Raw genomic sequence first — 27,322 nt, 5'->3', positions numbered from 1 at the left:
AGAAAGCTTTGCAAAGAAGTGATCCTTGAATTGTGGAGCAATAAAGGCTTGCCAGGGGATAAGATGGGGAGAGAGGGAGGGAGAAGATTCCAAACAGAGGGACCAGAACATGCAGGTTGGAGTGGTGAAAGACACCATGGCTTTTTAAAAAAAATTGCTTTGTATTAATGGGATTAGTACATTTTTATCATTTTCTCTTTAGAGCAGTAGTTCTCAACAGAAGATGATTTTTCTCCTGAAGGACATTTGACCATATTTGGAGCCAGTTTTGGTTGTCACAACTGGTGAGAGGGGAATGCTACTGGTGTCTAATGAGTAGAGGCCAGGGAGGCTGCTCAACATCCCTACAATGGAACAAGGTAGTGCCCACCTTAAATAATTATCTGGCTTAAAATGTGAATAGTTCCAGTGTTGGGAAGCTCTGTTCCAGAGCATCAGAACCTGGCCTGGCAGAGAAGGTGGTTACCTATTTGCTTTAAGATGAGTCACAGAACATCCCCACTCCTTGCCCAAATATCCGCTAGTTTTGCCACCATGGTGACCCTACCTGTCTTGGAGTTGGAGATGCATGACAATGAACTTTCATGGCGTCTCTTGTCTGTTTTATTAATACATAAGTTACATGGATGATTCCACTCCATTATCAACCCACTTACTGCTCCTGGACGTTCAAACAAGTTCAGTGCTCCTGAAATGCAGCATGCCAGGTCCCAGACCCATCCCTGCCTCTCAGAATTCATGGTGTTTATAACTTGATTCCATCCCTGTGAATTTTTTTTTTTTTTTTTTTAACTGGGAGCTATGTATACCTTAGCCTGAATTTATTCATCACATTATTCAGTTGTTTAGCAAAGAATGGTGGGAGTGGGGCACACAGCTTTGGATAGGAGTCTATAACGTTTTGGAACTGGTTTGTTTAGAGAGAAGGTTGGGAAGGCCAGAAAGAGGCCCTGTAATCTGAGGCTGATCCCTGCAGCCAGAAAGATTTATGGTTTTCCAGAGACAAAAATATTTTGTTGAGTATCTGCTCTCCACCCGGTACTGATCTAGGCATGCCACTGCATAATTTCCTACAGACCTGCCAGATTCTTCCACTCCATCCACAGATATTCACTAAGCACCCACTGTATGATAGCCACTGTTCAAAGTGTTGGACCTCATGGTTGCCTTCCTGTGAATTGAGGCAGGCGTGTTTCCCTCACCACCTGGGCTAGAAGTTTGGTTTTGGTCTGTAGTGGGCAACATTATGTGAAAAAAACCAATGGGGCACATCGTGTGTCCCTGCTTGACAGAATTGTGACAGACATACATCTAGAATGAGTCCAAGCAAGCAACATGCCAGAACATCAGGCTGTCTATCATCCCAAGATGCCTCTGCAGGTTTCACATTTTAATTCCAAGACTTCAACGTGCCATCACGTTTGTCCCAGGCTGGGATGCAAAGTGGAAATCAATGCTGTTCTTCTGATTGGCTATGCTGCATGATGAGGTGGGGGTGGCAGTTATGGGGAGTTTGGGGTTGAGGAAGGATCATCTGACTGTAGGTAAGGAAATCAAAGGGCTATGAGAGGAGCAATTAGCACGTGTGACAGCGCTGCTCAGAGTCTGTGAATGCCCCCAGAGTGCCTTGAAAGGAGGCAGAAAATGGTGGTTCTAGTCATTAAGGAGGGGCAGAGTGACATTATGGAGTCAATATGGACTTTAAAATGAGACCAACTTGGGATATGAAGCACAACTCTGACTTTTGGCAAGTTACTTAACCTCTCTGAGCCTATTTCCTCATAAGTTGTGACAGTATAATAATCCTTACCCCTCAGTATGATTCTAAGCAGCAAATATAATCCTATATGGAAAAGCCCTGACCTGTGGTGAGCTCTTTTAGGTGAAAAGAGCCATGCAAGACAGTCTTGTTTGAGGATTTTCAAACTTGAGTATTGCATAAAGTCAACCCAGACAGAAGCTGAATAAATACAGAATCCTGGGCTCCTGCCAGATTCCTGTCTGAGTTCTATATTTCATTTCAGTTCAGTTCAGTTCTGTATTTCAGTTCAGTTATGTGTTTCATTTCATCGTGGGCCGTGAGATCTGTATTTCAGTGAGCATCTCAGTCATCGTTACTGCTGCTAAGCCTCAGTTTTCTCTGTGCTTAAACAGGGGAAATAATAATAATCTCTAAGATCAATGACTTTCCTTACTACTGACAAAACAAGTTCACTTGGTTGTTTAATTAGACTCTGCTACCCTGTGAAGTAGGTATCATCATTGTCCTCATTTTTTCGAGGAGGCAAAAGAACCATAAAGTTCATTTAAAAGAAGTTCTACCTGAATCCACTTTCAGTCAATCAATTCTGATGTTATTGACTTAAACCTGTGGTGCAGCAGAGAAATTAAGGGGTTGGGAACTGGGCAGCCTGTGTCTCCCACTAAATGTCTTGATAGATTTTGGGAATTACCACCTTCACGTGCAGACCTCTTGTCCTCATTTTTTGTTGTGTCAAATGGGGACTTGCTGACAGGGAGGAAACTCAGATACCTCACTGAGCCCTAATGATACCCTGTGAAGTCCAGGTGAGGTGGCTAGTGCCTGTAATCCCAGCACGTTGGGAGGCCAAGGCAGGTGGATCACTTGAGGCCAGGAGTTTGAGACCAGCCTGGCCAACATGGTGAAATCCCATTTCTATTTAAAAAACAAACAAACAAACAAAATTGCTGGGCATGATGGCATGTGACTGTAATCGTAGCTACTCTGGAGGCTGAGGCATGAGAATTGCCTGAACCGAGAGGCGGAGGTTGCAGCGAACCAAGATTGCACCAGTGTACTCCAGCTTGGGCAACAGAGTGAGATGCTTGCCAAAAAAAAAAAAAAAGAAAAGAAAAGAAAAATAATATTAATGCCTCGTGAGGTAGACTGGGATGAATTTGTTATTCCCATTTTACAGTTGAGTCAAGTAAAATAACTTTCCCGAATTCATGGAAGTATTAAGTGGTAGAACCCCGGTTTTATTACTATTATTTCTGCTATGCTAAGTGTCCCACTGTGCTGCTGGGAGGAAGAACTGGACTAAAATAGAGGTGAGCATTCATTGAGTCTTAGACTGTCACGTGGAAGGTGAGACTATAGATCTGCATAAAACATCCCATTATGGGGCCTCACTACATATTGAATAGAAACAGCTCATTCATCCAAAGAGGAGCACAGCCCTTAATGATTATTTAAGAAAATGATTATTTAAGAAAATGGTTCACCTTTGGAAATGAAGGAATGTTTCTCAGGAGTCCTCAGAAGAAGCAGTTTTCTAAGAAGTGCCCTGTATAAAACAAATGGGCCTTAATTTGCTTCCCACAGTGACTAATTGAAACTCGCCCCCGCTGCCCCAGCCCAGAGGAGCAGCTGAACCAGCACCTCTTCGTCCTTCAGGAGTACTTGATTTTCATGAAGTGCCTTCTAACAATAAGACCTCAGAACCTGGGCAGCTCCAGGCCTTTTGCAAGGGAGCGCCATATGGGAGAAGCAGTAGCTGATTGCTCGGGCATGGGACTGAGACATGTGTGCCTGCTTGGGGCCTCAGTTTTCCTTCACAGACAGAGGACACCGGATGTATTCATTCTAAAGCCCGTCCGGCTTCATATTTGGTGGCCATGTCAGCTCATTTATACCTTGAGTCTGACCGAGAGAGCCCCAAGCTGGGCGAACAGGAAAGGTGTGGCTTATTCCTCAGAGTGTACAGCATGACTAAATTAACCTTGATGTTGAACTTCCTGGCCTCCCTGCAGGTACCAGAGGCTCTTCAACATCTGGAGACTCTCCCAGGTGTCTCTCTCTTCCAAGCCAGGAAGAAGAAAAGCCTAAGATAAACCAAGCCTGGATAGGAACTCCACAGAGTGTTTAGTAGCCCAAACTCTAAAATCGCTGTGTGATCATGTTAGATTCAGATGCACCATATAACAACCATAATACCTAATGTTTTAAAAATGTCGACTTTTCTGCCAGGCAAAAATTTAAATGCTATGCTCACAAAACTTAGTGATATGGATGGACATTATCAGTGTCCCCATATTACAGATGGGAACACTGAGGCATAGAGAACACAAGCAACTTTCTAAAGGCACCCAAATTAGTAAATAGCAGAGGTGGGATTTGAACCTACTCAGGCTGGCTCCAGAGAGCACACCTTTATCTCTGTGCTATGCTGCTTCACTCATGAATATGATGCAACTTGTCCTACAGTTTCATTCTGCCTGCATCCCACTGTGGTTTCAACAGGAGTTCAAAAGAAAGAAGGATGAGCTCCAAAGGGGAAAGGGCTGATATCCTTGGATCTCTTGGATCTGGTACCCTTGCTGAGTTCCCAGCTCCTCTGACCAGGCGTGTGACCACCTTAGGCATCTCAGTCCTACCAGCTCTCTGTCCTGGGCCATAGCCCCTCTCTGGAGTGGACAGATAAGGGCTGGCACTCAGGGAGTCAGGCCTGGCAGTGCGCTGACCTGTGAGTGTACTATGTGGAGGGTTGGTCTCTCTGGGGCATCGTCTCATCAGTTTTTCCAAGGCTGGGGTTCTCATGAGCCAGTCTCTTCTTTGATGTCAACGGCTGGTGATGGATGGAAGTGCGGCTCCTCCCAGGAGAATCTACAGGCTCCCAGGGGCACTTACAGCATCTTTACAAAGAGGCCTGGGCTTGACACTCTTGATGTCATAGGGATTGGGGAATGAGCCGGGTATCTGGAGATGTGAGTTAAAACCCCAGTTCTGCTATTAACTCACCGTGGGCAGGAGACTTAGCTGTCTTGGAACCAGTTTTCCTACTTGCAAAATGGAGTCAAGAACTTACATTCATAAATGTATTCATTCAACAAACCTGCACCAAGCAGCTGCTACTTCCTTCCCAGGCATTGTTGGGCTCAGCTGACTCAGCACAGAATAATAGCTAGATAGGGCCACCCCTAATTTCCATTTTAGTCCTGTCATTCAAGGGATCTACAGATGACCACTGGGACTTATGGTGAACTGATAAGAAACACAAAAGGAGGCAGAGGCATTGGGAGGCTTCCTGAGGCTCTGAAATACCTTCAGGAAGTGCAAAGCTATTCAACATCAAAGGGTCCAAATCTGTCCCATTTTAGCCTCCTGAGGAAAATGGGATTCTGTGTGTGTGTTTATGTGTGTGTGTGTGTGTGTGTGTATGAGAGAGGGACATAGAGAGAGAGAAAGTGGGGAGAGGGGCAGCAGATAGGGGAGGGAACGTAGAGGGAAAGCAGAAGGAACAGCGGAAGAAATAAGAAAGAGTCAAAAGGGGGAGAGGCAAAAAGATAAGAGAAGCAGAGAGAATTAAACAGAGCCAGAGGGCTCACCATTTATACACCCGAGGCCCAGATACACCCAGTGTGTTTCCTTCTGGTATCCATTCAGCCTCACTGCATCTTTCTTGGACAACTTCTGACCTCCCTTGGGCCCAGACCGAAGGATCCCCAGGCCCAAGGCAACATCTATGAGATATCTATAAGCTGTCTGGATGTCAGGAAACTGCTCACCCCCCATAGCAGTTTGTGGTTTATTCTTCTCCCTGTGAGGCCCATATGGAAACCTGAAGTGGGGAGGCCCAGCATTGTGCTGATTTTAAGGAGTTAGAGTGTTCCAGCCATTCAGTAGAGGCAGGAACACAACTCTGAGGGATGATGTCCTCAGCCTGAATGCATCCCAGCAGGTAGAGCATCTTCCCACATTCCTCTAGGGCAGGGCGTCTGGCTCCTTGATGACCACTTACATATAGTAACCATGGTCCAGACACCAATGTCCATGAACCATCACATGACTCCTTCCATCCCTTCCCACCCTGGGAGGCTCTCATGAGGGAGAGAATGAAGAAACCACCATTTAGAGAGAATTCTTTCTCTCCCCCTCCCTCCATCCATCTCTCATTCATTCTCTCTCTCCCACCGCTCACCCCACCTCCAATTCTCAACACTGTCCTACAAGTGAGATTTAATTGTCCTCAGTTTATTAGTGAGATATCCCCAGGCACAGAGACAGGAGCTGACTTACTAGAAGGTACTCAGGTCATCTGTGTTGAAGCCAGCACATATCACAATGCTGCTTGATTCCAGAAGCCCATAATCAGGGAAGTTATTGCAAATGAGTAGTCAACTGCATGGGCTGGAGAGCGAGAAAGTGGAGTGTTTGAGTCTAAGCCATGCAATTTGTGATGGGCTGTCAAATCTTTAAGCACTTTAGTTTTTTCATCTGCAAGATGGGATTGACATGAATATCTACCTCCTAGTATTGTGAAGGTTACGTGAGAGAGTTCAGATCACTTAGAAGAGTGCTTGGCTCATGGAGAGCAGTCAATAGACATTGCCTATTATGACTACCATCTGCCCACAGTTTTGTGTAGTCAGGAGAGCCTATACTGATGTGCCTGGAGGTTTACTCTCTGAGGTTCTTCAATATCCAAATACTTAATACTGGATTTCTTTTTCACTTCCTATTGCGGAGTGCTCCCACTTTAAATTAAAAAGACCTTCAGGCAAACATGAATCTCAACGAGAGTCGGGGAGAGCTGACCCATTCTATGATGGGCTGAATTGAAGGCACTGAAACTCAACGTAATGAAAAGTTCTGCTCATGGGTCCAAAAAACCAATTGCACAACGTTTTGAAGAAAGCAAAAGGAAATGAGCATTTACGGAGAACTGCTGTATGTCAGAATGTGCATACATCACAGCAGCCCTGGCTGAGAAGGTGTTCTTATTCCCATTTCATAGATGAGGAAACAGCCTGGGACAGTGACAGTGATTTGTCCAAGTTCGCAGGTCTGGTAAGAAGCCTACTTGGGTTACCTTGATCGTGATCCAGGCTGGCTTTTAACTCACGTGGTTGGTGGCTGGGAGAGGGCTGGCAAAGCAACGCACCTTCACTGTTCTAACAACTCAGCTGAGTGCGCAGGCAGTGCCTCTAACTGTGATTCTTAAAGGAAGCTGGAAAATAGGCACAGCTGTGTCATTGCTCAGACTTACATAAGGACTTCTTAAACACCACTGTGCTTGTTCCTTGAAATAGAGAAACGAGGAGAAAAATACCTTGTATAATATTTCAAAGTTCATGAAACATTTGGAAGTGCTTTAGGTCATTTAGGAAGGTGTAATGGCTTATAGTTTTAGCAAGGCTAGAGGTCCTAAATTCAGGAGATTTTGATAGAAAACATTCGGGTATGTTGGAGTAAGCATTTGGTATTACTGTCATGAATATGCCTTGAAGGAATTAGTTATTATATATTTATGTATATTAAGTAATATATTATTATATATTGCATATATTTTATGTTATGTATATATGTTACATATTAACATATCCTAGATCTACAACATAATAAAATATATATATTACATAAATAAGCTATATATTTATTTATAATATTACATAATATTATGACTATATATATATAATTATATAGTTATATAAATATATAAGTATATATATATTATAATAGTATTTGTTAACATTATTAATAATTACAGTTACTATATTCGATATATAATTACATATGATTATTATAATAAACATACCATACGAAATTATAAAAACATAATATAATTATAATTATACATATTTATACAATAATATAATTATATATTATATAAATAAATTAATATAACAATATAAAACACATGATAATATGTGTTTTATGATATATAATATAATATAATAATATAATATGATAATATATAACCCTGCTTGGTTTAGATCTGGGTAGGGGGATATATTGAGGAAACCCAGGCAGCTAAGATAGCAGTCACAGGGCCACAGGTCCTTGGCTCATATTTTATATCGGCGGGGGTGGGCTATATTTAGATATTGGCACAAGAAAAGTGAACTTGCTTTCAAAAGTGTTCCTTCAGGTCTGGCCATGAGCACTCACTATCTGAACCCTGTGTCTTCATTGCTAATGCAGACCCTGTTCCTCCCGGGATGCGGCTTGTTCAGCATGAATTAGACCTCACATCTATATGTCACTTCATGCAAACATTCATGATGGGGGTGGGAAGGTGAACTCTGTGTGTGTCTACCTGTGAGTGAAACGGATGCATTGTTAGCAGTGTTTTATGAAAACAATCAAATGCAAAGCATCAGTAACTACAGATGTCTCTATCTTTTTCAGTGAGGTGTCTTTGGGGATTTAAGCCTCAAGGAATCGTCTAGCAGTGCATTAGAAATCTGTTAAAAGCTTCTGTCTGTTAGTTAGGGAAAAGATACCTAGTGCTTTTGTTTTGCTTCTGAAAATGAAGGCATTTTTTTGGAAGGGAGAGGTGGGAAGAAGAGTTTAGGAAGCATGGACATAAGTATCAAAGCACAAAGGAGTAAAGGAGAAATTTGGATAAAATTTAGAAGGTTGAGAAACAGAGATCTGGTTGAGTCTGGTTTTCAAGGCTTTCTATAGCTTTTTCAATTTTCCTTGAGGCAGCGAAATTCTGCTCCTCCTTGCACATCCAGGACTGTGTCCTGAACCATCTAGTCACATGAAAACTATGTGAGTTACCATGTGAGTCCTTTCCAAGTGTCTAACTGGCCAGTTCTGGAGGCTCCCAGCTTGGGGAGTTTGGTGACTTTGGCCCCCATTTGTAAATCCGTGGCACTCAATGTCTTGTATATCCTCAACTTGTGCCTGGGAAGCTTTTCCCCACCTCACTTGGTAAACACCTGTCTATTCTTCGTGATGGCACACAGCCCCCTTCTGCCCAGGAAACTTCCTGTGGTTGCTTCTTAAGGCATCATGAAGCATCTTTTTCTCTGCACCACCTTTCTGTCATGTTCCTGTCTCTGGGGCTGCACTTCTCAGGCGACCCTGAGTGCCTGTGATGAGCTGAATATCCACCTGACCACCCTGAGGCCCCACTGAGCAGCAGGAGACCTTGTCTGACTCTCCCTGTCTCTGACTGCCTTGGAGCTGGAGCTTAGTAAATATGAGAAAATCTCAACAGAAGAGCCAGGTCAGGACCAAAGCCCAGGTTTTGACTTTACTGAGAATCTGTCAGAAGCACCTATGTGCCCTCCTCAAGGCTCTTTCCTTCAAACACTGCACAGGGGACTCTAGTGCAGGTAATGAGGGCAGAGGAGATTGATGTTGCCACCCTGGTGTTACGTGTGAACACCTTAAGTGCTCTAATGAGTGAGGATTCTGAACATGGGTTCCTAAATTCTGGCATTATTCCCTTTGTCAGGCAGCAGGCAGAAAGAAGGAAAGCTATATAAAAAGTGAAGCTGTATAAATAAACAAATGGCCGTCAACAAGACTCTGGGGTTTGCAAATTTTCATCTGGGAGTGAGATATCATGGAGGCAGACAGGGCGCCCACATGGCCTTGATGCATTTTCCACGGGTTTGTTACGGTTTTGTTGGTTTCCTGAAAGGATTCAAAATGTTTCAGAAATGGAAAGGCCTTATGGAGCCGTACACATCCGATCCTTTCATTTCAAAGCTAAGGGGCTGAGGCCCAGGGAGGGCAATGGGCATGTTCAAAGTTGTGGAGCAGAAGTGAATGGCAGAGCTGACATGAAGCCCTGGACCCTGAGTTTTTGTCATGACGACTTAAGAAACAAGACTAGACCAGAGAGTCCCAAACCTCAGGCATTTCAGGACCTTATCATTTTGACCATGTCTGCAATTCTGTCTTTTGCTTCTAATTTTTAACTTTTCTAAAGTAATAGCTGTATTGGAAATGGAAACTTCAGTAGCATAATGATGAATGGAAAACTAGTGTCACTTGCTAAAATTACAAGGCTACTATAGAAACAAGTCCGGTGAAAGCAGAGCGAGGCCGTGACATTCTAGCTAGTTGGGACTAACAGCCCGCCTGGGATTTGAGCCTGAGGCCTGCTTTCTCTGGCTTGTTAAAGACTTTGTGGCACCTAACCACCTCCTGGTGGTTAACAAAAAACTGAAAGGGACCGGAGAGGATGTAATATTTTTATTTTGTGATTCTCTATTTATTACTTTGATGAAAATAGCCTGCATGTTAGTCATCCTCTTAACCAGCATAGGTGCATTTTCCCACTCTTTGGAAAAAATTTCCTGAATATATTAGCAACAAGAGAGGAGTCTTTAGTGGGGGGAAGGAGGGTATTTCTTTCTACCTTAGTAATAGCTGATCTATATCAAGTGCTTTAGTGTTTTACATATGGGGTACCTCCTTTGATAAATACAGTAAACTATTGAAAGATGGGGAGGGAATGGTAACTTGCCCAAGGCCTTTTAGGGACTTCCTTTCGGAGCTGGGGTTCACACTGGTGGTGGAGCTCTGGAGCTTCCTCTAACCATGCTATTCTGGTCATAATGGGGGATGGGCTCTGATTCCTTTGGACTTGTTCTTCCTGAGGCAAATCAAGAAGAGCTTCAACAGGGATAGACTATGTGTCATGGAAAGAGTATGTGTTCACTTCATGAACATTCATGAACATCTACTAAGGGCCAGGTACTGTTCTAGGCTCCAGGGTATAGCAGTGAACAAAAGAGGCAAAACCCCTTATATTTGTGGGGCTTACTTTCTAGTGTGTATCTCTCTGTGTGTGGGGGACAATTAAAAAGAATGAATAAATCAGTAAATAATGAGTTTTTTTTTTTTTTTTGGAAAGTGAAGGGCATGCTGTCTGATTTCTTCTTGTGAGCTTGATCTTACATACTGAGTGACTTTGGATTTATTCTGTTCCTCAGTTTCCACGTCTGTAAAACTAAGGGTTCGATAGATGAGACATCTGATGCTGAGGCTCTGAGATTCCGGATGGGCTATGCTCCCTTCTCACTTGGTGTGAAGGCCAGAAAAAGAGTGGATGGCAATCTCATGGGCTTTCACTTTGGGCTGGGTCCTAGGAGCCAGACAGAGTAACTGGTATCTGCCTCTGGTGGGAAACAGGGCTCTGAAAATTATTCCTGACCGGTCACTAGCAGGGTCTGCCGGAGATGATTTCATTAAGAGGATAAATTTAGAAATCAATTATAAACGTTCTGTCGTCTTCCTCATGTCTTCTCGTAAAGTAGCTTTTTTTTTTTTCCTTTTTTTTCTGTAAGCCTACCATTTATTGAGGGCTTGCATCTATGCCTGATGCAGTATTAAGCACTTTATACGCATTATCTCAATTAAGCTTGGAGCAGCCCTGTCTTAAATTGAGTTCTCCAGAAGCAGACCCTGGGCTGAGGAGATGAATGCAAGCAATTTCTTTCAGAGGTGGTCCCAGGAAGCCCCAGCAGGGGAAGAGAGATAGGCAGGAAGGGGAACCAATGAAGGATATATAATTGATCAAGGACTGCTGTGGGCAACTGCAGTTCAATCTCATTGGAGACTTCTGGAAGACAGTATAGAAGATGTCCAAATGGCAGAGTACAGTGGCTCATGCCTGTAAGCAATTTGGGAAACCAAGGCAGGAAGATTGCTTGAGCGCAGTAATTCAAGACCAGCCTAGGCAACACAGTGAGACCCCATCACTACAAAAAATAAAACATTAGCTGGGCGTGGTGGCAGGTGCTTGTAGTCCCAACTCCTTAGGAGGCTGAGGTGGGAGGATTGATTGAGCCTAGGAGGTCCAGGCTGCAGTGAGTCATGATTGCACCACTGCACTCCAGCCTGGACAGCAGAGCAGGAGATGCTATCTCAAAAAACAAACAAACAAACAACAACAACAACAACAAAAACCATGCCCAGGAATTATCCCATACTAGGGCATTTATCCTCCACCTCCCATCTGTCATTGGCTAAGGGTTGCTCTTGGCTGGGGTGAAGATGGGTGGAGGACTTAAAACTCCATGATATTTCTGCCCTGCCCTGCATGAGGACTAGGAAAGCAGGGACTTCAGGTGTCTTCGGGAGAATGCTTTACTAGCCTGTATTAGAAAGATGAGGGCCAAGGAAGAGGTGGGAAAGACCTCAAGAATGACAAATTCTAACTCTGATATTGCTGGCCTGGAACTCAGGAAGACAGATGCAGGAACAGAGATACCTCCAAGATCTTCCCTTAGTGCGAGAGAGGAAGTAAGCCTTCCATCTCCAGGGCTATAGGATTAGCAACCCTATTTTACAGATAAGCTGACTGAGGACAAGTGAGGGAAAGGTATTTGCCTGAGAGAAAGTGATGCAGCCCTCTCAAACCTGTTATATATTCATGTATGTTTGCATGTATGTATATATGCACATATGTATGTATTTGTGTATTTGTGTACACACATACATATGTGTTTGGCTCAGAGAAGGGAAGACAGTATCGGCTGCACACCCTGTCAAGTTACCCCATTATTTACCCCATTTCAGAGATGAAGAAACAGGCTTAGAAAGGAAAAGTGTCAAAGACAGGAGCAGCTACATAATTTGCAGGACCCAGTGCAAAATGAAAACATGGAGGCCTTTGCTTGTAATTTCAAGATGGTGACAGCAGAGCCTTAAACTCAGCATGGGACCTTTCTAAATGCTGGGCCCTATGTGACCTCACAAGATTCCGGAGCAATTAAGGGGGTACCTCTGGAACCACCCACCTGCTTGCCTCCCACACTTATCTTCTAATCCTCTACACTCAGCTGCTTTCCGGGCTGTTCGGAGTGAATTCTATGGGAAAGGATCTTAGATTTGGTTTAGGAGGGCTGCCCCACTTTTTCGTAGGCAAATCCCTTTCCCTCTCTTGGCCTCAGTTGGCTTATCTGTAAAATAGGATTGCTAATCCTCTAACTTCAGGGATGGAAGGTTTGCTTTATCTCTAGCACTTAGAGAAGAACTTGGAGGCATCTATCTTCCTGCCTTCTGGGTCAGCAATATCAGGTTGAAGAGTCGTCATTCTTAAAAATGCATGGCCTGCCATAAAGCTCCTTCTGGAAAGAGTATTGATCTTAGGGGTTAGAAGGCTAGATTCTAGTCCTAGTTCAGACATTGGCCAAGCCACTTCATCTTTTTTAATCTCAGTTTTGCTAAGTCTAGATTATCTCTTAAGGGCTATCTAGCTCTGCTGTCTTAGGCTAAATAGCTGATTTTGTGTCAGCTACCACAAGTAGTAGATGCAGCCAGTAGCAGAAGGGGCAGGAAAAGGAATGGCTTAGGGCAAGGACCCAGAAGTTCCACTGAGGGAGTCTGAATGCCACCTCTGCTGCTGAAATACTGTGCGATTTTCACGTAGTGTCTGCATGTCTCTGAGCCAAATGTGTGTGTATGTATACATATGTACATATACACATACATACATGAATATATAATGTGATATAATAACCATCTTGAAAGGTAGTTGAGAGGATTATGCAGGAAAATGTGTATAAAAGGCTTGATGGATAATTAATGCACATAGTGGTAAAAGCTGACTTATGGAAGGGGAGGTCATTTTTCGTCTCTTTCTTCACTAATTTGGAAAGTTCAGTCGAGCTTTCGCATGCCACATAAAACAGGCATTAGCTGCACTAGTCTAGGAGTTTCATGGATGAAAAATCCTATTCTGTCCCCTCACTGCCAGCATCTCCTATGAAGTCCAGCACAGAGAAGGGGCTCAGTGTTTGTCATTTATTTATTTATTTATTTTTTAAAAAGGAAGATGAACTAGACCACCTTTTAAAGCTGTGTCCTCTCCCTCTCCTTTTTCTCCTCCTCTTACCAACACTGTCACATTCTCCTGTATTACTCTATTTCTCCTTTTGTTCCCCAAACTTTCTCTTCTTATCCTGTTCCCTGATTAGCCTAGAAAAATGCTTCTGCAGTGCACTTGGCCTCTTCCAGGGAATGGAACTCCTGAAAGTGCACTTGAAATGAGGAGGATTCCAGAGGCCAGGCAGTAGTAACATAGCCTGCTTCCTTCCAGATTCTCCTGAGCTTTTAAAATGCTTTGAGGCAAGCAGATGTGCTCCATACTAACTGCATTTAGTGCCTCAGAATAGTGCCTTCACCTCTGGGAATCTCAATTTCTTTCTCTGTAAAATGGGCTTGCTAATAGGTCCCTTGAGGGTGTGTTGAGCACGAATTGCAGTGTGCAACATTGATAAACATAGTGTCTGGCTATATGGAAAGTGAAGGAGTATTAATACATCATTTCTCCTGTTTGTTTGATTGATTGATTGATTGATTTTGCCCCAGCATCCAGGACATCAGCTTTGGCTTCCTGGCCAAGTTTCTTGCATGGTATGTGGAAGCCAGAATCCCAGAGGAAGGTCACTGGGTTGCCTGGAGCTGGGCATCAGAGGACCTTTTTCTGCCATGTGTCAATCTCTCTCTTTCAAGGACACCAGGCTGAGGGGATGAAATAGCAAATTGGTGGAAAATTTTTTTTCCCATAACAAAATCAGAAAGGATTAAGTGGATGGACAGTTCGAGAACAAGACTGTTCTCCTCTTCTGTGCTCTGCAGCGATCTGTCAATCATACCAGAAAAGAGGAAACAGGCTTTCAGGAGACTGCAGGAGAGGATTTGGTCTTTCTCTTTGAGTGCAAAATGTGGCCTCTAGGAAGACAGATCCAGAGATATTTCAGGGGCTCAGAAGGACGTTTCCTGATGTCATTTATGTACCCGTGTATTTGAGGACACACACGAGGGCTTGGGTATGCCCTTGGGTTAAATGTAGCTGTTTTGGCAGGCATGTGCATGCCCGAGCACGTATGCGTATGTCTGCTCCTGAAGGTGGTCATGTGCCTACCTTTGTAAAGAACCAGTGCACACATATGCTGGTCTGAACTTTCACGATGGAGCATGCATGATGTATATATGTGGGTGAACCTGGTGAGCACATTACAGGAAAGTGCATGTGGGAAGGCCTCACATATGCCTGTGAACACCGTGTTGTCAAAGTGTTCACATACATATGTGCATATCTACATGAGGATGCAAGTTTATGTGTGTCACGGAATGCGCCAATGTGCACACATGCGGAAATACTCATGATGCCAGTGTTAGGAGGGGAGCAGTTTTATAGAATGTGTGTGTGGGGCTTTACATGCAAAACCTTCTATTCTGTAGTAGTATTGTCTGCATTCATACATGAACACATCAATCTGTGCATGTGTATGAGGAAACAGCCATATGTGAACACATGTGTCTGTGCATATGCGGAGATATGAATGCTTTCCTGGCAGACTCAGATGCATAGATACATGAGGAAGTACATGTGTTTGTGAGCACACTTGTACTTTAAGAAAACAGACATATAAATCTATGTGTTCCCCTGGTTGAACATTTTCACAGGTGTTTTTAGGTTGCGTAAACATGGCTTTTTGTGTACCTGTGATCCACTTAGCCTGATTGAATGTATATATGCCCTAGATATGATTTATCTAACTTGGTCCTCACTCCCATTGCTCCCAATGCCAGTAAACAGCCCGTTTCCCTCTGTGATAGGCACACCTGCCCATCACAAGGACATTCCTCCTGACTCTGGCACCATAGTTCCTTCTAGTATATTTCACATCACATAGTAGATAGGAATTAGGGTGGTGGTTATGAGGGTAGGAGTTATAGCCCTGAGTAAGTGGTCATTAAAGAAAAACATTCAAAAAAGGTGCATGGGATGAGTGGATGGAACACCAGCTAGGTGGCCCCCCCCCTTCCAATTCCTATTCTCAGATAAATGATAGAGCTGAGATGTGTATGAGGTTTATCATGTAGACTGGAAGGTGTAGTTCTCGCTGTTTTCTGATAGCATAACACAGTTTCTGTTAAGACAGAGTGTACGATCAAAGCATCTTTACTAACAGCATCCTTTAGTAAGTCCTCTGAACAGCCTCTGAAGATGCCATATCTATTCCCATTTTATAGGTGAGAAAAGTGAGGTACAGAAAGGGAAGTGCCTTCCCCGGGTGAAACAGCACATCAGTAGCAGAGCGAGGAGGTTACTTAGAATCTGGCAGGTAGAGTACAGGGAGCCTGTCTTTGAGGTCAAGAGGTTGGATTCTCACCAGCCCTATCCCTGACTTGCTATGTAACCTGGGGCAACTCTGCTGTTCTCTCTGAGTTTCGGTTTTCTTGACTCTAAATAAGAAGTGCAGACCCAGGAAAATGATGCCCAAAAGCTTCCACAAAGGGCTTGGTGCAGCAAACGCTCTCCAGAAGCATTTGCTGAGTTGACAAAGTCTACCCTAAGTTTAGAGTTTCTGTGATTCTTGAAATGGAAAGAACCAAGTGGGGTGGGGGCTGGAGGGAGGTGTGACAATTCAGATGTCTTGATTTCTAGTCCGACATCCTGAGGATATTCCAGGTTGTAACTAACCACAGTGCCCTGAAGAGGATATTCAAAGGTTGTATCTTTTCCTTTTTCCAAGAATTTACAATCAAAGACAGGCTCTGTTGCTTCAGAGCAAGTGATCTCAAATGATGTCTGTATTAACTGGAGTAAAAGCAATTTATTCATGTAGCACGGCAGAGGTAATAGTAGTAGCAACATTCACTGCTGCAAACATTATTGAGCACAGACATGTGCTGGTTCTTGTGCTGGCACAGTATCTCAACACTGGGTACCTGTGGCTTTATCATTATCCATAAGTCATGGGAATGTCGGGAGGATGGAATGAGATACATGCATACAGCTAAGAACAGAGACTCGCAGGGTAAGCTCTTAATAAGTGTTAGCTATTTTATTATTTTTAGATTAAGTGGCTACATTTTACCAGGCACTGTCTAGGTACTGTGATACATGATGACTAAGTTAAACCAGTGTTTGCCTTCCTGGCTTTCACACTCCAGTGATTATTGTGATGCTACTTTCCCCAGTTTATATGATGAAAGTGAGATTTTGAGAAGTTAAGTGATTTCTGGAAGATTATTCAACTAATAGAGTAGCAGAGGTGGGAATCCAGGTGGCTGGTTTTAGAGTCTGAGCCCTGGCCCTGTGCTATGTTGGGGAACTGAGGTACTTAAAATATAGAAGGGAATTTTAGCCTTTCCTGTTGAGCCTCTTGGTTTCAATTTTCTAGACATCTTCCACCAGGTTGATTGGTATTAATTGTAACCATGACTTTTGCACAGGGAACATTCTATTTAAAGTTCTTTCTTGTGAATTTTTCCTTTTATTGCCTCCAGTGACCTAGGGAACGAGTCAGAGGAGGGATCAGTCCCCCCATTTGACAGATGAGAAGACAGGCTGGAAGAAATGAATGCCTTACCTAAGGTCACAGAGCAAAGACAAGAGTGGAATTCCGCTTTTCCTACTGCTAGCCTGGCAATATGGGGACAACATTCTGTCATCTCAGCTGCAGAGAGAAGTCTGGCATCTTACACTGAATTAAAAGGTGTCCCCACAGTGGTCCCAGGACTCCTCGTGTCTGACCCCATCGGAGAGGGGCTTGATCTGCCATCATTCAGGCACACACTGTTCTGGTGGGAAGGGACATTAAATAACCTTAGCCATTTTTTCATCTTTCTCTGATGCAGAGAGAAAATCAAGAGGGTCTTTCCCTCCTCCCCACCCTCAGCCTGGCATCCTCTAATCACCCCTTCCTTGCCACAGGGCACCATGTGTGGCCAGCCTAAATTGGACTGAATGGTGTGGAATTGCAAGTCAAAAGGGTCCTGGAATCATTCCACTGACAGCCTGGGGCTCTGTGCTCCAGCGCCACGTTATAAATAAGGGTAATGGAGTAGAGGCTGAATTACAACTGAGGCTACTATGAACACACCGAACAGGAATGGAGCTTATTTAAGGAATATAGAGGCAGATTATGCTCCTGAAGCAGTACTGTTGAAGCCAATCAATACTCACTCACTCTCTCAAATCAGAGCCACAGAGACTTTGATTAGGAGGAGGAGGAGCCAAGGGAAATACGGTAGGATCCGTCCCAGGGCAAAATTTCAATATCAGTTTGTTCTGTGCTACACGTGCCCATTAAGCACCAACTCTGAGCTAGGTGTTAGGGAGGTAGTGGGCAGCAAGAGAGACAGACTTTTAGTTTTAAGAAGCTCAGAGACTTGGGGAGGAGAGAGTAGATGAAGCATGAAATAACTAAAGCAATGATTATATATAGTGTGATAAGCACAGAGCAGGAAAGCCCAACCCAGTCTTGCAGCAGGGTGAGCAGGGAGGCTGCACAAAGGAGGAGGCATCTTCCAGTTAGCTATTGCTGTGTAACAAACACCCCAAAACTTAGTGGCTTACGACAGTTGATTTGCTTCTATTTATATGGGCTGGTTATTTATGCTGAGCTTGATTGGGCACTTCTCCTTATGGTGGTCTTGGCTGATCTCTGTGGGCTCTCTCCTGCGTCTGTGGTCAGTCGGCAGGTTTGCTAGCAGCAGGATGACCCAGGTTGGCTTCTCACATATTCTTTGGTCAGCAGCAGGTTTTGTCTGGGGCAGCATAGGCAGATAGGCCATCCTTGTCTCTGCTTCCATCAAGCTAATCTCACATGACAATTGCAGGGATCCCAGGGGCAGCAAGAGGGGGCAAGCCCCAGAATATAAACGCTTTTCAAATCTCTGAGTGTGTCAGTTTTGTCATTTTCCCATTGGCTAGAGAAAGTCCTGCAGCCAACTCTGATTCAAGGGGAGAAAAAACAGACTCACCTCTTGATAGGGATACCTGCAATGTCACATGACACTGGTTTAGATGTAAGGAGGAAGAGAGCTGTTGACTGTTTGTGTAGTCTACTTACAGCTGAGTTCTGAAGATTAAGAGTTAGGTGGGTAAAAAAGGGTGGAACAGAGAACAGTGAGAACAAGGATATGGATCTATGAGCATAAAGGCAGGGGTACATGAAGGAATGAAAACACAGAGATAGACAAGGCACAGGAGTGCTCAGTTGTCCTGGTTTGGCTGCATCAAATGTCATTTGGTCCAGGATGGTGCTGTTTGGATAGATGGCATAGGGGGCTATAAAGCTGGGGTGAAGGAGAGGGTAGGGGACAGGTAAAACAGTATGTGCTTTGTCTGAGGAGCTCTTACCTGGTCCTTCCCACACTGTACCTCAGTATTACAGTCTGTGAAATTGGAGTTAGGAATTTCACCATGCTGTCCTCTTTACTTGGGTTTCTATTTTAATCTTGTATCCGTCAATATTTGTCAGTCTCCTGCTGTTGCAAAAATTGCTGAGCTACCAAAAGGAGTCAGAGGAGATAAAAGCAATTCCTGGTTCAGAAGACTCTTAAGACCTAGCAAAAGTCATGAGAATTAGGGATGGGTGAGGTCGTGAAGTCAGGGAAGGAAGTAGAAGCCTGCCAGGGGAGTGGAGGGCTCAGGAGAGGTAGAGGGCATTTTGAACTAGGCTCTTTAGAGGGTCATTTCAGTGGGGTTTTGAATGATAGGTAACATCCGTGTACGCAGAGGAACAGATTAAGGCATTTCAGGCAGGTGGCACGGTGTGAACAAAGGCTAAGAGGTAAGAATGTTGCTCGGGGCTAGTGGACCATGATATGGTTCCCATAAGCAATGGATTTAGGCCAGTGTCTGACACTGGGGATTAATTCATCATATAAAGGTATTCCTTTAAGCCTTGCCTCTCCCACCTTTCTGCAAATAGCTGTTGGACTCAATGTCAGGTATGTTTATTCTTCTAGGCTCTGTTTGGTCACTGGGTTTTACAGGTTTCATTTTTCCTCCTCACACATCATACTGCATGGTGCCATGCTTTCCTGACTCATTGCATTTTACGTGTCATGTGAATCCATGTATGTGGCATTCAGATACTGAGTCCCCTGGGTTGGGGTGTGGGGGTTGGGGTTGACAAGTCAGACTTAGCAACAGAGACCTAAGATGCCCTTTTGGCAGCATCTTCAGAATAGTTGGAAGGGGCCCTGACATTATGAGGGATTTTTAGCACTTCTTGTCCCTCATGCTGCTAAATCACTTTTGGGATTTAAGGAGGTTCTGCCTCTCCTCTCTGTGAATCCTTGTATCATTGTTCTTCTAAACGATGAGATCAGAAGAACACTGCATCATGATGCTTTGTGATTTAAGGCAAGTTGCTACTCTTCTCTGGTCCTCATTTTACAGATTAGTAAAATGGATGGGATAGATCATTGATCTCCATCCTTTTACGCTCTCTTCCTGTTGTAATTTTCCATGATTCCAGGTCACTGCTGTAGGGATAACTTAAAAAGGTTTACAGGGCACTGGGGATAAGGCGGAAGGGACTTGGAGACTGTTTCCAAGTAAAATAGGAAGTTTTATCTCTGTGACTGCTGCCTCCTTTTTCTTTATATTTGATACTATCACACACACCCCACTGTTCTCAAAACAACCTGGTGCTTCTTGCCTTGAAAGTGCTGAGATAGAAAAGAGTGACGAGAAGACAGACAACTGACAGGGAATATCCATAGGCTAAATGCTGCTCTAGGCTCCTTCCAACGCGTTATCTCCTGTTATTCTCACAGCAATCATAGGAGATTGATTTTATGATTCCCATTCTTTCATATGAGGCCAGTGAGGCTTAGAGAGGTGAACTTAATTTGTAAAAGGTCAACTCAGTGAAATACAGGAAGGAGCAAAGTGATCTTAAAAACTCATTCTCCATAAGACAGAATGCTTCATATACCTCTTTCCCAGGAGATATTTGCATCTTAAAAACAGAGGAAACAAATGACTTTACTATGATGAAATGAATAGGCAGAGCACCTGAGTGACCTGGAAGGATGCCTACTGCCCTGGTACTTATCATATCACACCGCCTGGCATACACTTGATTTCTTGATCTCTTTACTCAAATGTGCAAGCTCTTTCTCAGCCCGGGTAGGACAGTGGTAAAAGTGCTGAATTTGGAATCTGTGAATCAGGATTTGGAAAAGTGTAGTCCCTTTTTAGGGCCTCAGACACCTCAGCTGAAAACTGGGTGTTCTACTATCTACTTTGCCTATGTGGGTTTCCTATGAGGGCTAAATGAGACAATGAATGAAAGCCCTTAGCCTGGCACACAAGTAGGTGTTAGCAAAGGTTAGTTCCTGTCTGCATTCTTTAGGCACCCACTCTCTGCATCAGTTTGCAATGTTGTGGGACAAGGAAGAGGAGGGGAAGGAGAAAAACTCATTACCATTGGGATGGGTTTTTAAAAAGATAGAGAGAGCATGCAAACAGAGAAACCAAGGGCGTATCATGAAGTGAAATAACAAAGAGCAAGCAAAGAAATACAGCAAGGAGACAGGGAAATGGTATGGGAGAGAATAACTGGGAGTAATGAGAATCAATTCCAGCAACCCTCTATCTAGTTCCAAATCTAATCTGAAACGATATGCTTTTCTCCCTTGCCAATAGCTCTTAATTCTTCTGTTCCCCTCCCTGATTTAACTGGGTATAACTGTATTCTTTATCTTCACTGAGTGGCTTGGGAAAACAGTTTTATGTAAAAGATGCAGTTCCCCAAGGACGTGGTGATGGGCAGATTGGAGGCAGAGGCATAGATGAGCGCTGACAGCTGGGGTTGGGGAGGAGGAGTCTGAGGTACCTCTGGAGTCTGGAGACTCTAATCCCACTATTTAAAGAGTACCATTCTCTCCGGAAGAGCTTGAGTCTATTCTCCAGCTGCTGCCAGAGGGCTTTGGCCACGTCATGGCCCCTGCCACTTCTCCACCTTCTGTCCACAGAGGCGACCTCCCAAACCCAGCATACCATTGGCGTTATCCTGTGGGCATTTAACCTGGCCTGACATCAGGATATCTTAGAATTATGAAATGTCCAGATTATAGACTCTCCCTGCTTGCCCTGTCCAAACCCCTGATAAATGAGGAGCATTAACTGACCTCTCACATGTGTTCCTGTAACACGCTGTGCCTCCTATCTTGCGGTCATTACCACACACTCATCATCTTTGCTGACTTTCCTCTTTCTGCTCTCCTAAATTGTGACTTTCTTGAGGACAAGAAACTCAGGAAATGTACATTTAGTGATGCATTGATTCGACAAATATTAATTGCACACCTGCTGCATGCTAAATAATGAAGACTGCAATGTCCTAGACAGGCATTGTCTTCTATGAGTTAATGATTTAATGGGTGGATGGCTGAGAAAACTGAAGCAAGGGGAAATACTTGGTGCTGCTTAGAGGGAACAAAAGAATATCTAGACTAGATTGGAAAGTCTGTGAGGATAGTAGTCAAGTTGATCTTTTCCTCCAATCTATTCTTAGGACCTAGCACTGTGCCTGACACATTTCAGACAGTCAGTAGATAATTATTGGAAAGTATATTGGTGGATGAAGTATGTTGTTGGATGATTGTATTTGCTTTCAGAACTAACTGTAAAACTTTGCAGATTTCTAAGCATGTTGCTATGTATGGCCTTATTTTCTCTCAGTTCTACATTACATGTGATGTAAGTAGGCCACACTGTGACCCCCATTTTACAAATAAAGAAAATCATAGAGGCTCTGTAATTTGTGCTCCAGGACAGCAGTCAGGTGCTGTAGATAGATCACAAAAATATAAGCTTCTGACTCAAAATTCAGTGTTCTCTTCACTAACCCAGGCTGTTTAATTAGGTCAGAATGACTGGGGTCCATCCATTCACCTATTCACCCATCAGTCCATCCACCTTGTCATCTTAATTCATGGTATATGGAGAGCTTCATTAACCTCTGGGCTCGGGCTTGGTCTGATTGCATAAAGGAGCCCCAAGTGGGACCTGGCACTTATATTATTCTGCTAGGTGATGGTCCATGGGCAAGAGTTGGTAGCCCCCAGCCTCCCTCTATAATGGTAGCTTCTGCATTTTATACTGGTTCCCCCCACTGTATCCCTTTGTACATTTGTGACCTTCTTGCCTTCTTGCCCTTGTGCCAATTCTCCATCTGAGATGCCCTCTGCCACATAGCCATTTGTTGAAATCTTGCCAATTCTTTGAGACTCCTCCATGAAGACTTTTTAGATCCAGCCAGAAGTAATCTCCTTTCCTCTAAGCTTTCTACTTTGCTTTATAGCTATTTATAGCATGTCTTTTCTCAGCCCCTTGGACTAAGCTCCCGAGGACAGAGTCCTACAATGCCAGCTCTCAGAAAACGCTGGTTGACTAAATTAATCTTTAAAGTGAGTATTTGCATCTGCTACAGAGGTAAAATATAGTCAATATAGAAAATGTAGAGAACAGTTAATCAGAACATGATTAAAATCACCTCTGATCCCGCTATTCAGAGAGTGCCATTCTTCGTGGTCCATTGTATTTTTTTTTCCAGCTGTTTATGCATATACTCACATCTAAATAGAATCGTAAGAGTGTCCATTTTCTATGTGAATTCCACTATCTCACTTCATGAAAATATAAGCTCCTTGAAAATTAACATTTCTTTCTTTTCATGTACATTCTCCAGGATGTTAGGTAAATTTCTGTAGAGTTGCTGTATGGGAATCCAGCCATTATTGACACCACAAGTTGCTGTCTCTTCTCTCTGTCCTCTGGAAATACTCATCTGACTTCAAATATGGTACAGCTCAATTAAACATACAAATATGGTTACAGCTCAATTAAACATACAGAACATTTTGGAGCCCCTACTCTGTTCAGCCACTGTACCAGGCACCAGGCCACACAAATAGTGCACTGACATGTCCCTGCACTAGGATCCAATAGGGGAAGTCAGCTGTATAAAGAGACTATTTTGAGAGAGAGAGAGAGAGAGAGAGAGATACACACCAAGTCAGTGGTAAGAGGATGCTATAACTATGTATATAAAGTCATATATAACAAATGTAACTGTGGAGTGCTCTCTAAGTGTCAAGACCAACCTAACAGCTAGTTTGTTAGTATTATCTCATTTGATTCTAAAAACGACCCTGTGAGGCAGGTGCTGTTATTATCCTCATTTGGTAGGTGGGGGAACTGAGGCATGAAGAAGTGAAGAGCTTACCCAAAACACGCAGGTTGAATACATGGGAGATGGGATGCAAATTCAAGCAGTTGGTCTCCAGACCCTGTGATCTTATGCAGCATGCAATATTCCTCCTGATGAAAGCATGGAGGAGTACAACATATTGAATTAGGAAAAAAAAACATAGTATATGTGGTACGTTATATAAACGTCTGGTCAGAATTGATACTTAAGTGCAAGGAAAGGCATATGAAGAGATCACACTGGGGAGAAATGCATATGATAGGCCAGGAAAGGCCTTGTGTGTCAGGCTCAATAAATTAGGTTTTATCTTGAGGGACTGTAGAAAACATTGGAAGGTTTTGAGCTAAGGTATTATATGGTTAGTTTGACAAGTTAGAAATTTCATCCTTGTAGCCATTTAATGGATGGCTGGAAGGACGGAAGCCTGAAGGTAGGGATACCTGTTAAGGAGCCTGCTGAATGGTCTTCATTTGCTTCTTGAGATCCCCTTTGCCACCTGCTGTGCAGCCAGGAAGGCTGACTCATATGATTTGTTTCATTTAAGCATCCTTGGGTGTTTAGTCGAGGTCAACTTGTGTGAGACACCTGCAAAACATTGCTGGGTAGAAGGAGAATGAGGTTGGGAATTTAGCCTCTTGAAAACCTCCATCCTGGGTTGTGCATTGGCAGTGACTGGGTTATTCTAGTAAAAGCTATAGTTCTTATCTGGTAGAGCCCTTTCCTACAGCTATGGCTTTTTTAGGGTTTGATAATCCCCCATCTCAAACATCCCTTGCCCTTCAGGCCTAGGGTGGTGACCGTTCCTTGCTGTTGTCAAAGAGGGAGTACTTTGTTTCTCATCATTAGTTTGCTTTAACCCTGCCCAAGCCTTTGTAAATGTTCCCTTCATTAAACACTTCTCAACGACCTTCCTGAGTATGTCTCCTCTTCTCTGATGAGATCCTGACTGTCACAGAACCATTTGCAATAGCCCATGAGAGAGATGATAAAGCTTTGCATTAATTAACCATTTTAGAGATGAAAAAGGGCATGAGTATTTGCGATTATTTCCCAGACCCACTCAGCAAGACTTGGTGTATGACAGTCACCCATGAATGCTGGAATAGCTAGTGGCAAGGTTGGTTAAAGTTAACATCACTACCTTTCCCAACTCTTTCTGCTCGGGCAGTGAGTTCATCTCATGTAATGTCTGCTTTCCCCATGGCGAGAAAAAGACCATTTGCAAACTCACTGGAAGCTTTCTCTGGGCTTCAGCAAATAATCTGCTGGAGGGTCAGCTGGTGCTAAAGAATCAGAAGGCTGCTTAGTTAGCCACTTGGGAGATGTTACCAAGATGGCTGGTGATGAGAAGAGCTGCTTATTTTCATAATGACCTTCAGGAATTAAATAAAAATACAATGAGTGCCATAGATTAGGAAGAACAAGCCGGTTAAAAGCACAACATGCCTTTGGGATTTTTTTATTTCTTTTCCAGGAGGCTGAAAGGCATCAGTGGCCACCGAGGCAGGATGGCAGTCTACCCAGAATCACTGATGAAGGCTGATCCTCTCTCTTGGCTTTTGTGGGGCGGTTGAGGGGATTTGAGCCTGTTGAATATTTCACGAGTTGCAGCCCATGGGGGAGAGCAGAAAAAGGTGAAAAGGCAATCCCTGTGTTTCTTTATGATTCCAATATAAAACCAAGCTATCCAGGGTGGGAGGGAGGCAGGCATTGGAGTCAGCCTACCGCCGGAAGGCATGGTGCACCAATTCTCCCACTTTAATATCTGCTGTTTCATTTTATATTCATCATGTCAGCATAATCTGCCTTTATGGGAATCGTCTTGGTTCCCGACCAAATGCGTTTAGTCCCCCTTTTGCTTTAAGTTTGATTGTAATATGACTTGAAGACTTCAATGAAATGTTTATATGGAAGGAGTAGGGGAAGAGAAAAGGGAAAATGCAATTGGAAAATCAATCAGCAGAGAATTTCAAGAACTGGTTTTGGTCATGTTACTGTTTTATTAACCTGTTTTTAAGGGACACAGGACTGGTTTTCTGACCAAGTGTACTCTACTGGTTCTGAATAAAATGTACACAGTATCACCAAGCATTCAAAGCCCTTAACTCTGTGTCTGAATTACTTGTTTTTTTTTTTTTTTTTTTTTTTTTTTTTTTTTTTTTTTTTTTTTGGAGATGGAGTCTCACTCTATCACCCAGGCTGAAATGCAGTGGCACAATCTCAGCTCACTGCAACCTCCACCTCCCGGGTTCAAGCGATTCTCCTGTCTCAGCCTTCTGAGTAGCTGGAACTACAGGCGCATGCTGCCACGCCCAGCTAATTTCTGTATTTTTAATAGAGGAGGGATTTTACCATACGGGCCTGGCTGGTCTCAAACTCCTGACCTCATGATCCGCCCACCTAGGCCTCCCAAAGTGCTGTGCTGGTATTACTGGTGTAAGCCACCGCGGCGGGCCCTGAACTACATTTCTCACCTGACATTCTGCTCCACTTCGACATACACACGCAGCTTCATGCCCCTGAGATGAGGAACTGATCTCTATGCCTTCTTCTCCTCCCTTCTGAGGGACATCCATCTGTTCATCCTCTGCAATGCTCATACCGCCACCTGTTGGAAGTAGTTCTTGGCTGCAAGCTAGGAGAGTATTTTCCCACCTTGGAGTTTTCAATAGATCTTTAGTTCTTCCTCTTCTTCTTCTTCTTTTTTTTTTTTTAATTCCCTGATGAAATGTAACACTCTTTGACTTATGTTTTTCAGCCCCTCCACCATTTTATTATGGATGTGTGCAAATAAGTGTGTTACTGAGTCACTAAAATATATGTAAATGCATAAATATATACATACCAAATCACTGAAAAAAAATATATATGCATTAAGCATTTTAAGGATGAAAAAGGGCATGAGTATATGAAATATATATATACATATATATGTATATAATTCAGTGATTCAGTAATTATTTACTGAGCATGTATTATGTGCCAAGCACTTTCCAAAGTGCTTGAGAGATGGCAGGAAATAAGACACACAAGGTCCCTGCTCTCCTGAAGAGAGAGACAATAAACACATGTTCAAGGAAGTGTAAAGCATAAATTGATTTTCCTTCCTTCCTTCCCTCCTTCCTTCCTTCCTTCCATTTTATTTCATTTTGAGACATGGTCTCACTCTGTTGCCCAGGCCAGAGTGCAGTGGCATGATCTCCACTCCCTGCAACCTCTACTTTCCAGGTTCAAGCAATTATTGTGCCTCCGCCTCCTGAGTCATGGCTGGGATTACAGGCACATGCCACCATGCCCAGTTAATTTTTGTGTTTTTGGTAGAGATGGGCTTTCACCGTGTTAGCCAGGATGCTCTCGATCTCCTGACCTCGTGATCCGCTAGCCTTGGCCTCCCAAAGTACTGGGATTACTAGTTTGCTTTTTCTAAGGAGCTCTTAATAGCTTAATTTATCATTTCCCCCTTTACAGTTTATGATTTTTGCTCTCTTTAAGAAATCTTTTCCTATACTAAGAACAAAGCGATATTATGTTTTGTCGTGTTTTGTTTAAGTCGTTGTTAATTATCATTTACAATTTAATT

At 43.4% G+C, this 27,322-nt stretch overlaps 1 protein-coding gene across 1 annotated transcript in view; it reads left to right on the top strand.

Annotated features, from left to right (window-relative positions):
- The window catches only part of LOC108530051 (astrotactin-2-like), a 562,148-nt gene that overhangs the window by 94,984 nt on the left and 439,842 nt on the right, over positions 1–27,322 (top strand). The gene's annotated exons all lie outside the window — the stretch shown is intronic.

Source organism: Rhinopithecus bieti, unplaced genomic scaffold, assembly GCF_001698545.2.
Source record: "Rhinopithecus bieti isolate Rb0 unplaced genomic scaffold, ASM169854v2 scaffold_7605, whole genome shotgun sequence".
Taxonomy (NCBI): Eukaryota; Metazoa; Chordata; class Mammalia; order Primates; family Cercopithecidae; genus Rhinopithecus; species Rhinopithecus bieti.
Note: the sequence above shows the minus strand (reverse complement) of the source record. Positions and strands in the feature narration are given on the sequence as shown.